Source organism: Dromaius novaehollandiae, chromosome 1 (genome assembly GCF_036370855.1).
Source record: "Dromaius novaehollandiae isolate bDroNov1 chromosome 1, bDroNov1.hap1, whole genome shotgun sequence".
Taxonomy (NCBI): Eukaryota; Metazoa; Chordata; class Aves; order Casuariiformes; family Dromaiidae; genus Dromaius; species Dromaius novaehollandiae.
Window position 1 is genome coordinate 36,059,410 of NC_088098.1, and position 13,089 is coordinate 36,072,498.

At 39.6% G+C, this 13,089-nt stretch overlaps 1 protein-coding gene across 5 annotated transcripts in view; it reads left to right on the forward strand.

Annotated features, from left to right (window-relative positions):
- Window positions 1-783: 783 nt before the first annotated feature.
- The window catches only part of FRS2 (fibroblast growth factor receptor substrate 2), a 58,311-nt gene continuing 46,005 nt past the window's right edge, over window positions 784-13,089 (forward strand). The window contains exons 1-4 of one of the 5 annotated variants that reach the window (XM_064508943.1): window positions 784-1,025; window positions 1,862-1,992; window positions 10,377-10,469; window positions 11,665-11,724. The gene's annotated coding sequence lies outside the window, so the exon portion shown is untranslated. Of the gene's footprint in view, window positions 1,026-1,861; window positions 1,997-10,376; window positions 10,470-11,664; window positions 11,725-13,089 lie in introns of all 5 variants that reach the window. The other 4 variants (XM_064508946.1, XM_064508933.1, XM_064508936.1 and 1 more) reach the window with 4 other exon arrangements.

Below are 13,089 nucleotides of genomic sequence, written 5' to 3' on the forward strand. Positions count from 1 at the left end.
AAGTGTTTGATTTTCTGTGTGTTTAGACATTAATTACACAGGCATTCAAGATTAATAGTGGATTGCAAGGTTTTCTGGCCCAAGACCTGATGTACTTACTGGTCTGGTCTGTGAACTGGCAACAGCCGAGATGATATATGGATAATGATGGTAAGAATCGTGGTTTTTTGCACTGGCTAACAGAAGTGTTTACGTGTCTGCACAAAACTGCACCATAACATGCAGATGTGATGCCTTCTCTCGTTTTTCTGTTTCCCGCATTTCTTTTTGCTGTACTTTTTTTCATAGATATGCTACATTTGCTTTCAGTCGTACACAAATGACGTTTTGAAAACAGAACAAATTTAACGGCTGCAAATGAGTTACCATGACAGCGTCTAAGGTAACGCTGTGACACTGTGCGTAACACCACTTACTAAGGCTGCCTGGCAAGAAATTCAAAAGAATCAAGACCACTCAGCCCATCCTTTCCAAAGCCGCACACTTAACTACAGTTTTACTTATTCCTTTTTTTTTTTTTAACCTGAGAAACCAGTAGGACTCGCTTCCCGGCAGCCTCTCTCCCCGCGGGCCAGCAGCGGGCCGGGGCACACGGGAGCTGCGGGGAGCAGCCCCCCCCCACGCCGCTGCCGGCCGTTACGGGCGCGGGGCCGCTGACAGGGCGCGCGGGCGCGCAACGGCCTCTCGGGAGGGAGGGGGACGCGCGCGCCCCCAACGGCTCCCCCGCGGCGCAGGCCGGGCGCGCGCCAGCACCCCCGACAGAGCGCCCTGGTCTCCCGCCCTGCCCGCTGCCCCCCGGAAGCAGTCCGCGCCGTGTCCCGGAAGTTGTCGCGGGAGGGAGGGGGGAGTCCGGCCCGGAGCGAGGCCCTGTTGCTGCCGCTGTGGGGAGGCGCAGCCGTTACGAGCGGCGCCACTCGGGGCCGCCGACTCGCCCCTCGCAGGTGGCCCGGCGCGGCCCGGCCCGGCTCGCCGGCTCGGCTCGGCGGCCGGCCAGCCAGCCAGCCAGCGCGGGGCTCATGGCGGAGGTGAGTACTGGTCCGTCTGCCGCCGGCTCCTCCTGGCCGGGGCGCCGAGCCGGGGCGGCGGGGCCGGCTGCCGGGGCCGGGCCCGGCTCGCCCTCGCGCGGCGGCCGCCCCTTGGCTCGCCCCCGCTGCGACAGCCAGGCTGGGACGTGCCCGGCGGGGGCTCCGGGACAGGACCTGCCCCTGGTCCCCCCGCCCCCGCTGCGGGGGCTCTGTGGGGGCGGCGGCGGCTGCGGAGGGGGGTTGTTTCGGGGTGGAGGAGGCTGTGGCGGAGTGAGCGGCTGGGGGGGGAGGGAGGGGACGGGGGTGGACGAGCGGAGTGCGAGTGTAAAAACAAAAGACGAGCCATCAAAGTTGTCCTGGCTGGAGGGAGGACTTGCGCGGGTGCAGTCCCGGCTGCTCGCCCGCCCCTTCGGTGCTTGGCGTGTTTGGTAGCTCCGTCCCATTTTGCGTGACCTGTCAAGTACTTGCACCTTTCTCTAGGTCAGCTGCTTCTGTCACATGCCTCTTAGCGCTACAGCATTTTCTGCTTCGTGTCCCAGGGGCTTTCGAGGTGCGGGCCCCGACACTAAGAGTAACTGAGAGCTCGGTCCAGGCGATGGGTCAGTGCCAGCAGGCAGAGCCTCCAGAGGGGAAGGGCATCTTCTAGGTTTTCCGAAGTGTTCTTCTGCATAGGGATGAAAAGCGATACCTGGCTTACTTGCTCCTCGTTTTAAACTCCCCTTTCTTTGACATATCTTTGCGTGGGGATGTAGCGATGATAGATCTGAAGAACTGCAAAGGTCAGAAGATGTCTCAGATGTTAGTGTGACTCAGTTCTGCTTTTAATTATTTTCTAGTAGATGAAAACACACTTTGTGGACTTCCTGGTCACTGCATCTTGCTCAACACTGATGCATGAGAAGTGATAATAGTGATTAGAAATCGCTAGGAAGGTTGTTGGACAATGAGCCGAAAAGAATACTGTGCTGTGAGTATGTATAGTGGAAATTGGGATTGATTTCTAATAAGTGCTGGAAATGTGGCCAACTGCAGTTTGGTATTCATAATATTTTTTAAAAGTTTTTGTTTTATTTTCCTCATAACTTCTTTGTATAGTCTTGAATTTTTTTCCAAACTTTTTTGTTAAAGTGCTAGCAACATAGCAACATCTAGGGTAATGGGCAAGCATTTCTTTTGAATAAATATAATGGTATTAGTGTTAACAATAATTCTGCATTATGAATCTCTCATTAAATCTGCTCTGCTGACTCTACGACATAGTTCATTCCCTTAAATAAAAATATTTTTGTAAGATTTACTGCTGTGTTAAAAGTGATTTGATGTTAAGATATATGGATTCAGATCCAGCAAGCATCCTGCTTTCTTGTTAAAGTCAGCGGAACTGTCAGGGAAGTTCATTGTCTGTTTTCCTCAGTTAACAAGTGGACTTGAAAAGCACACTGTTTCTGCTTAAAAAGAAACATGTATTGGTATCAGTAGAAATCACTAGTTCAAGTTCAATAACTGTTAACTCCATTCCAAATGAAGAATATTGTTCCTTGACTGAGAATCCCCAAGTTTATTTGCCTCTGTGAAAGGAATGCTTTGAAAATACTTGTTGAAACAACATTCCAGCAGTTACATTTATATCTGCCTAAATGGCTTCCCATGGTTTTGCTCGCTTTCTAGTTCAGTGTCTTGTCTTAAATTTTGAGGGTTAGTTGTAGTCAAAATAAACAGTTCTCACTTCTACATAATTTTTACAGGTAGAGTGATTTGGAACGCTTTTTCATCATGTAGAAATCTCTGTTAAAAAGAAGATTTGCAGTCTTATATAAAGCATTGTCTTAAATTGTTGCAGTGGGAAGGTGGTAGTTCATCTAAGAATCTATCTTAGAAGGAAAAGGAAAGTTTTGTGAACTGAAAAATAAAAGGTATACGGCATTTTTGAAGGCTAGTCTGCAGATACATGAATCTAATTCTGCACTTAAGTTGTACGGTTCTTGAATTGTAAGATTGGTATGTTTTGTGTATTGAATTGATATGTTTCTTTTCTCTGTTTATTGAATGATCATAAAAAAATGTATTTGTTTACCATGGAAATTATTCCCTGTTAAATTTAACCATCCGGTAATAAATTCCATTGTTTGGAAGCTAGCAAGACTATTTGCAACAATTTATCTGTGCTCCTACCTAAGATATTTTACTGTTCAAAAAATAGCTTGAATGTAGTTATATCCATGTTCATTGGGGGTCTGGTCCAGAACTTGTTGAAATCAATTTTACTCATTTCTGTGACCTCTGGGCCTTGTTTAAGCAATGCAACTCTTTTGACTAGATAGTAGATGAAATTCTCTCCTGAGCAGAGAGATGTACAAGACCACTTTTATTACCTGAAAACATTGTTTGAATTCATTATAAATAGTAAATGATGGTTAAAATAGTACCTAAATGAGTGTATTGCTTTTATTATGATGTTCTTGTGCAAAAAAACTGGGATGATTTAATTAGTGATCTTTGAAAGCATGTCTGGTGAAAGTATCATTATTAAGTTAAAGTAATTAATGCTCTATCTTCATTTTATTAAACCTGAAGAATGAAGCTGGGTGAAACTGGCTAATGTAGTTAACTGGTCTCACTTCCTGCTGCTTGTGCTCAAGTAGACTGTGGCTGCTTAGGTTTCCAAAAAAAAATTGGACAACCTGAAAACTTAAAAACAAATTATTAAAATCATCATGCTTAGCTTCAATGGCAAGTTTTAATTAAAGTTATGGTGGTATGTGAGTGTGTTTCCATACCATCATAAGCTGATCTAGACTGGACTTTCTGCCTTCCCGGGCTTCTTTCTTTCTTTCTTCCTTTGGCTAGTAGTATTGCTTAGTGAGCTGGTTCAGGAAGCTGAACTGGCTGAAAACTAGTAATTTTTTTTGGGGGGTGGTGGGTGGGAAGGGTTAGTTTTCAATCAACTCAGCTCCCTGAATCAACTTGCCATGCAGTTGCCGATCTGCGGTGCCCGTGTGAATGAAGAGGCGGGATCCAAGAGATATGGGGGATCTGCGACCCGAGCTGGCGTGGCTGATGTTACAGAGCTTCAGCCAGGCACTCACCGCTTTGCGTAAACTCATAGCTGGCGTGTACCAGCTCCGCCATTGAAAAACATGGTGCTGTTTGTTTCCACCCCGATCTGCCACTTCCTCCTTTGTGCAGGCAAATACTTGTATGGTTATGTGGTGGATTGGGCTGGGGTTGGAGCTGACCTGGGGGAGGGGCAGGGAGGGGAGGGTTAGGTTTAAGCTGGATCAGTTTGCTGCACAAACATTTGTGCTGGCGCAAAGATGGGGGTGGAAGCAAGCAGTAAGGGGAGTGGGGTGTGTCTCTTTCTTTCGGTGACAGTGACACGTTATGCCAATTTAAAGTATTTTTGATACTGGCCTAATTCAGTAGGGTTAAGCTCGTGCAGCACTGAGGGTTTGAGTATGTTGTTCAGTTATGGTTCATGGGCACATTTTAAGTCTAAGACCCCTTAATCCATGGCAGCGTGTCTCTGATTTCATTGTGCACTTTGAAGGGATTTTGAGGGAAGAATCTGGCCTTTTGTATAGTAATTCCTTTTTTTGTTATTGTTGTTGTTTTTATTTGGTATCTATTGTTTCATTTGGCAGGACTTAATGGGGAAAATACGCTCCTGTTTATAACTGCTGTTCATCAGAAATAAATTCTTGAAACAATGACTTTGTTCGGCACATATATTGAGTTTTCAAATTTAAAATACTAAAATAGAAAAGATGGCAATTAGCTTCTTCTAACAAAACTGCAGTGATATTTTGTAGTAATAGGGAGTAGATTTAAAAAAATCCAAACCTATGAAAATCATGAGGCTGGCCTGAGACTTTGACTTCAGACAGTTTCAGAGGAGGCAGTGTGTGACTCTTCTGCTTAATCTACTATTTAATGATTAGTGTTTTTCAAAATCTGTCTTAAAGCTTTCAGGCTATTACTGAAGTCTTACTTAATGTTTCAGGATATGGATGGGCATTTTTTTTCCCCAAAATCCGTGAGAATTTTAGATATTGTGTCCCCCAGCTGTTTGTCCCTGCTGCTCTGCAGTATGATCTTTTCCATCCAAGTAGCTGTAAGTGTTGTTATCTGCTTTAGGCAAAATCAGCAGTTAAGTGGCCAGCCTTAGCTCAGGCTACCTTCATTGGCCAGTCGCCTTGACTGATTTTTGCCTGAAGTGGTTTGGTGAGCGCTCATATGATTCCCTCAGTTGCCAGTCTGTATGGGTGGCAACCACTCTTTGCTGGGTGGTGATGAGTAACTGTGGGCTGTAGCATTAACAGCTACCTTTGGAGGAAGATATCTGTCTGCAGCTTTTCGGTCACGTTTTCTGAAATGAATTCAATAGTTTTATTTTTGTCTGCTACTGATAACATCATTGTTCTTTATTGAAGCTGTTTGAGGAGATACCGGCTGAAAACTCATGTCAGTTGTGCAATTTCATTTTGCCTATGGAGTTGCGGAGTTGATATTTTAGTTCTGTAGAAGTTATAAGATAGCAGCCACAATACAACAGCCTTCAAATTTTCTGCTCAGAAATACTACGTTTTTGTTGGCCCTTTTGTGGCATCAGTAGTATGTGTAAACTTTCTTTTCAAACAAACTGGTGATAAATTGGTGTGCGGTGTCTCCTCATATATGTATGTTTATAGCTATATATATGTGTAGTGTGTTCTCCAAGTGCAATGGGGTTTTTTTTGTTTTCACTGCTGCTGGTTGGGCGGCAATAACCACGACGACCAGTTTAGAGCCCTATGTTGAGTAGTTGTTCTCTCTCTCTCTCTCTTTTTTTTTTTTTTTTTTTTTAAGGTCTGTCTTCTTGGAGCTATGTGATTCTCCAGAATATCAGTCTTTTCCTCAAGCTTGAAATGAGAACAGAAAGAATTCTCTCTTGGCTTTAATAAGAAGTAGTAATGACTTATTTCTGACGTTTATGCAATAATGTTTTATGATTATTGCATGTTTGGGATTGACTATACGCGTTCTTTTCTAATTAGTGGACATGGCGTTGCGACTACTGTTTCCTTCTCTTGCCTTTGAATATGTTAATTTTATATGTTATTTTCTCTTTACCTAAAATGCTTCCACATCCGTATGTGGTGTAGTGAGGTGAGAAGCTTCTTGTCATCTGAGCTCTGCTTCATCTGGTGCTGACTTCTTAGGTGGCCTGGGAAAATCCCTGAACTTTTTGCTTGAATCTCAGTTGACAAAGACACTAATATCTGTATTACAGAATGTTTTTCTCTGGATTACTACAAATGTAAAATGATGATGTTGCATGTTGTTGCTATCCTTGCTACCTTTTATAGATGACTGATGTTACTTCAGCTTCTTCAGAATTTGCCACGATTACTAGACCTGCCACTCCTTATAGGACTTTGGATTTTTTTGGTGTAAAGATTCTGATATAGTGTTGGCTGCTGGCAGAAACAGCTCTGCGTTGGTACGTTTTTGAAGAGAGATTTAAACAAAGGTCCCAAGTGTACATTTTAGTTTTTCCTTCCTTTTATTTTTTTGCAGTTTACTTACGATATACATAAATTGGAGGTACTCTGTGTATTTGTTGTTATTCAGCTTTCTCTTGTACGTCTGTCTGTTACTCTTCTGTTCAGGAAAATTTGCTTCTAAAATACTGTATGAAATGTCTATACCTGTGATAAAAGCTGAGAGCTATAGGGCAGTTGGTATGTCTGAAATAGTGGTAGTTTTCCTGGACTGTGCTCCAAATTCAGGAGGGAGTGGGTCGCTGCTCTTTTAGTCTAAAGAGAAGACCTTCTCTTTCCTTTGGCTTTTCTTCATAGCGATTTTAGTCCTGACAGGGCTGAGATGCTACTGCTGTCATTCATACAGTGGTGATGGTTAGTGTAAACCACTGATCCATTATCGTGTGCTGGCTCAACGGTGAGAAGTTGCTGTAATTTCTTGCCTTTTTGAGGGTATAATAGACCCTCTCTCCAATATGCTGGTACCTGGATTCTTGTAGCTTCTAATGGAAGGTATAGGTCTATCAGCAGAGCTGCAGTAAGTTGTGGTGTTGACAATTCTACTGTTTTATGATGGCTGCCACCAAAAAAAGTTCCACTGCATAGTAGTTCTTATTTGCTGGGATTAATCATCTTGATGCAAATCAAGCAATCATCTTTCAAGAAAATATGTCTTAAATACTTTGGGACAGGGACTGTATCTTCTTGAGCATTGGTACAGCACCTGGCCCAGCATGCAGATGGAGACTTTTTTTTTCCTTGCCACAATTTAGTCAGTAAAAATGACCTTACTAATACTATTTAAATTATTTAGTATTGAATATTGAATTTAGTATTGAATATTGTTTTTTAGTATTGAATTTAGTGTTGAATATTGAATAAATATAATTTTAGTATGAATATTGGAAAGATAATATTAGATTAAAATACAAAGTTTATATTAATAACCTACTGTGTATTATTATGAAAACTATTGCATGTGAATTTTCACCTAAAATTAATCTTTTTGTTATTTCTGAGATGGAATGTTTTCATTTCATGACTTCTGAGATGTTTGACAGGAAAGGAGAGTTGGCTAGCTTTGCCATGACTTAGGAGGTGGTGACATCTTTCCTCCACATAGAGTTGTTGAAGCAGCAGTTTTAAAGGGGAAACTCCCACTATTCTTTGCAGAAATGCAAACTCTGGTTTATATATGGTTTATATTTATATATATAAATTTATTCAAATGAAGAATGATCTAGTGTTAAGTGTATTCCATTTTGGTAGCAGTGTATCTTATGCTGCACTTTTCTGAAATGACAGCAGTAGCTTTTTGCTTAGTTGCGTAGCAGAGCAAAACAGAGCTGACTGTACAGCAGTTATCCTTCAGACGTGTCTAAATTTTTCAGTCTATTTATGAGTATCAACAAACACTTTGTGCATACTTTTGCCATGCGTTGAATGCTTCTATTTTCCTTTAATTTAGTTTAAAACTAGTAATGGAATTCCTGAGGTTTTGAAAGGAATAGCTCTTGGCAAGCCTGGAGTTTTGAAACCAAAGGCAAATTAAGATACCAAGCAAATACAGGGAGGACTACTACTTCAGGGAAGTATGTTAAGATTCTTCTGACATCTTAGAGACAGTTTGTTACATTTATTAAAAAAAAAAAAAAGTAACTTTGAATTACTCTCATAAAGCTTTGTTTTGTTTTAAGGAAAATATGCTTAAAAGAATCTTATTGGAACTCAAGGGGACTTTTTTTTTCTTTTTCTTTTTTTTTTTTTGCTTGATGTTACTCAAGGGGTTTAGCCTTTTCAGCCAACCATTAGAAGTAAAGACTATAATACTCCTTTCAGGTTTTTCTTTGTATTGGACTGTATTTTCCAGTAATACAAATATTGATTGAAGCATGTAATTAGATTACAAATTTTAGTTTAAATAAAATATGCTCTAGCTTTTTAAATAACAGCAATAACTGTAACTGAAAATAGTTATTATACATCTATCAACTAGTACAATAATCCAGTCAAATTTCTGTTTGCATTTTTTAAGTGTAATTGTGCTTTTTTAAAAGTGTCTATCTAGGAGCCACTTTAGTTCTGTGGGAATAAGAGAAGACTTAACGTGGGGAAACTTGTCTGGCTCTCATGGCTTTGGCCATTTTTGGAATCTGTGGTGCTACCTGCTGCAGCCATCTTCCTTTTGAGCCCTCTTCCCACTAATCCCAAGGTGTACAGTGTTTATAGAAAACTTGTATGTTATCTCTTTTATTTAGGTTACTGCATCTCTACGTAGAGGTTCGTGGCTCTATGTGCCTTCACTCAGTCTTGCTTGTTCTTGCAGTGTTTCGTATTATCATAAACGCTGTGATGTCTCGGAGCTCATTATCATCTCTCTCAAACTTAACTCAGTTGCTTACCATTTGCAATGCTGCTGTCAGCACCATAATCCTCTGTCGCCCAAGGCAGTAGTTTGGGAGTAGCCCTCTTTTTTTTTTCTTTTTTCTTTTCCTTTCTTTTCTCCTTGGATCTACAGTCATGTTTTATTCATATCCTTCTTCCTTGTCCGAACAACGTTTCCGAGACCACATTTTTGTTTTCTGTCTTTACAAATAAAGTTTAGGCCTGTAGCTGTCATCTGGAGTACTTCAAGTACCTCCTCCCTTTTCTTCAGATATTCATATCTCTGCAATCTGTTTAAAATACAGCTGGTAAGATTTTCTGCAGTCTGCTTGGCTGCTAGCTTCCCTCATCAAGTTAAAGCTCATTGTCCTTGAATTTGAAAGATCTGCACCTCATATTTCCACATCATAATCCTCTTTTTTCCCCTCTACTTTGGACACTCAAATCCATCACCTTTTTTTTTTGTCTCTATCTCTTCACTTAAGTTTCATTTCATATATCAAAATAGGGCTTGTTTTCACTACATAGTTTTAGTAGCGTTCTCCACTTTCATTTAGGAAACTTCTGAGTATACTGTGTTATTTATGTTAATGCCTCTATATGAGAAAATGATTACACCTCTGATTTTTTCCCGTGGTATTAAGACTATCCTGTTGTGTCTCTGGTTGTACAGATGAATTATCTTAGTGTCTACCCAAGCTGATAGGGATGCACATTAGCTTTTCATCCTTTTTAGAGGCCTATGAAATTTATGTTGCTGTGTTTTCCAAATCTGGTTCATTGGTCTGATGACTGCACTTTTTACTTTAGAGTGAGAAAAGAGCACTGGTTGTTTCACATCAATTCATACAGTATTTGGGTTGCTAAACTGGAGATATTTTTACATACTTAAATAATTTCTATTTGGCCCCTACTTTAGGATTCTTAAAAGCATTTTATTGGCAAATATGTATGGAGACTCTGCGTGAATGTTAATTTCAATATTCTTGTCTTTCTGGTAGGCTGTCTCTCTCTTTCTTCATTTATTGCATATGTCCTAGACTGTGGTATTAAGTCGCTAAGTGAACCTTCTGTGCATGTACAGTTTTCTGGGAAAGATACATTAATCATTATATTAAACATTAAGATTTGTTATTTAAAGGAATTTGGCTAGGATTTTAGAACAAGCTAATATTCAATAAAATGTTATCCAATAACTTGTTCTCTAAACTTGAACTTTACGGTATTTATTTAGGCCTAGCAATAATATTATAATAATACTATAACTTAAAGAAATTCTGAGTAATACATGTCGATCAGTCAGTCCTGCAACTCTAGAGAAAGCTCTATTCTTAAAAATTGCTGGACTAGAAAAGAATTTATACAGGAAGGAAAAACGGAATGTGCTACATAGTCAGATTTTATTTTCTTTTTTCTTTTTTCCTTTCTCCCTTGCTCTGGTTGACAGGTAGGTGGGTGAGCCTCCCTCATGCAGTGCTTGTGTTCCCCACCGCGTTCCCCAGCTTTCATGAGCAGCAGTGGAAGAACATGGGCTTTCACGGTATTGTCTTCTGGCTCTTCAGTTCTAGAGCAACATTTGTTTGCTCTTACAGGCGCAACACATACCATAGACTTAGATCTAGATAGTTTCTGGCTTTCGTAACAGTCTTTGAGTTTAAGCGTATATTGTGATTGCCATTTTAAGATACTTAGGGCCACTTAGTATCTTGAAATATTTCTAGTAGTAAACGGCAACAAAATGCCTGTAAATACTAAGGTTTAAGTTATTTGCCTTGGGTTTTCTGTGCCTATAGTGAATGTGGAGCATCTGACCTTCACAAATGTGTTTTCTTTTACTCTGACTTTAGTCCATAAGTGTCAGTGTGTTTGCTTAATAAATATTTATTTCTTCCTGCTTCAGAGTTCCTTGTTCTGTTAAATCCCTGTAAATTGGTCCCATAGAGCACAACTTCATGTATGTCTGTTCAATTTATATTCACTTCTCTTCAAGAGTTTCTATTTCTTATGTCAGCTGTAAAATTACCTGGCATAATATAAATACGTAACAGTATGTTAAAAGGATGTAACTGACTAATTTTAAGTAGTATTTTTCTAAATAGTTTAATAATAAAGTAAAAAGTAGTTTAATATTAACATCAGTAGCGTAAAATAAAAATACTTCTCTGAAGCTTTGATTATGCTGGTACCATATTCTTTTAGCATTTTCTGTGAATTCTTCATTGCTGATGTTAAAATAAATAAATAACACCTATTATAATAAAGTCTCTCGCCTATTCTGTCTTCCCCTCCAAGGGCATAAACACCTCTGATTTACCTTGGGGCTCAGCCTAAGGCAAGCCCTGAATATTTGTGTCCTGGTTTAAACATTTGAGGTTTTAGGGCTCACAAGTACAAGCATGTAAAAATTAATTGGAAAGCAGTTACACAGAGTTTTAAAACTTTAATGTTCACATCTCACTTTAATGTTCACGCCTCACCTCTGACAGCTTCCTGCGCTCTATTGATATGTGAAGCAGAGCACAGTTTTAAGTGGCTCTTTTATTTAGATCCTGATTCATGTAAGTTTTGCTTAATATATTGATGTTTTGTTGAACTATAGCTGACAAAATTTAGGAAAATGTATAGAGAAAATGATGTGCAGTTTAGGCATATGCCAGTCAGTCTGGAATCTCCTGGTTGTAAGTTCTAATGGCAGGGAAGAGCTAGACAGTAGATGATTGCTTTCTACTTTGCAGTGGGAAGATTGTCTGAGGAGGAGCAAACCTGCGCATCTGAGACTTTGAGAACAGACTGAGGTACTTCGTGATAAGTAGTGTACTCTAGGGAAAGCTTTTAATAAAATGATTAAATGTTGACTACTGTAAGATACTTTGTGCTAGTAAGTAGAGTGGTGTTAACTAGTCTATTTTGTGATAATGTCAAACCGCTGTGATGTTTATTGTATAATACGGCTGGTTGCAGAGATACTATAGATGGATCAGCCCTAATGCTGACTTAGAGTGAACAGTGCAGTAAGGACCCTATGTTAGAGTCCCGTGAAATGTTCTAACATAAGTTACTAAAACTGTAGTGAATGAAATACAATGCATGAAGTAAGTACTTTTAGACTTCTGTGCCAAAAAAGAAAATTTTAAGTATTTTTCTCCACATACTGCATACTTAGCTATTTTTTCCTTGAAACAGAGTCTTTATGAATTGCTGTAGTGCTTGATTACTTGAAGTTCTAGAAAATTTACAAGTAAATAAATATATTTGAAATAAAACCCATTTGCTACTCCTGTTGTCAGATGTCAGAATGTCTAGGATAGGCAGATCACATTTTTCCATGTTGTTTTTCCAACATATAAAAGTTTGTGATCTTAAATATGAATCCCTTTTTTTTTCTTCTTTTTTTCTCTAACGGAGTTATGCAAGTTAACATAGCTTTTATTGTTGATTAATAGCTAAAATTGTTGGGGGGGTTAGGACAGGGAAGGGATGACTAGTGTTTGTTCTCTTTTAGTAAAGAAATCTTCAACTCTCTCCATCATTTTGGTATGTTCGGCTCCATCATTAGTGTATAGAAATGCTAGCATTCAAATTATCAGAAATTGGACATAATCCAGGAGCTGAAAAGAATGTAAACTTTTGTATAACGAAATATATAGGATGTCCCTGTTAGCTAGGGAGGAATAAGTGAAATACCGTATTAATGAGGTTTTTAAGTAGTTAGATTTTAGATTTGTTGTGTATGAAATGTTATTTCTCCAGGGTGCTATACTAAGGAAATGTAGCTTCAGAAAGCCCTTGGCATTCTTGACTTCAAGAGCAAACAAGGAAATATCACAGAAGAATGCTTTGAAAAGATGATATAATAAAGCCTAGCAATGTATGGTGAACAGTAGAAGTGTTTTTATATATTACCTTGAGCAGTAAATATTCTGGGCTGGCTATTGGAGTGATTTGAGAGTGAACTTAGTTAACCTTCACTGTAAATGCTCTATAGGACTCAATTCCAATACCAAACACAGGCTTAGTGATGCTAGATCACGTATTACCTTTCATTATGAATGGGCTATTTTAAGGTGGGTAGCTGTGTGAAATTTTATAACTTAAGAGATATTAGACATAGAGATAATCAAGAAGACTATAAAAGTAGGAAGAATAAGTGTGTGTCTTGC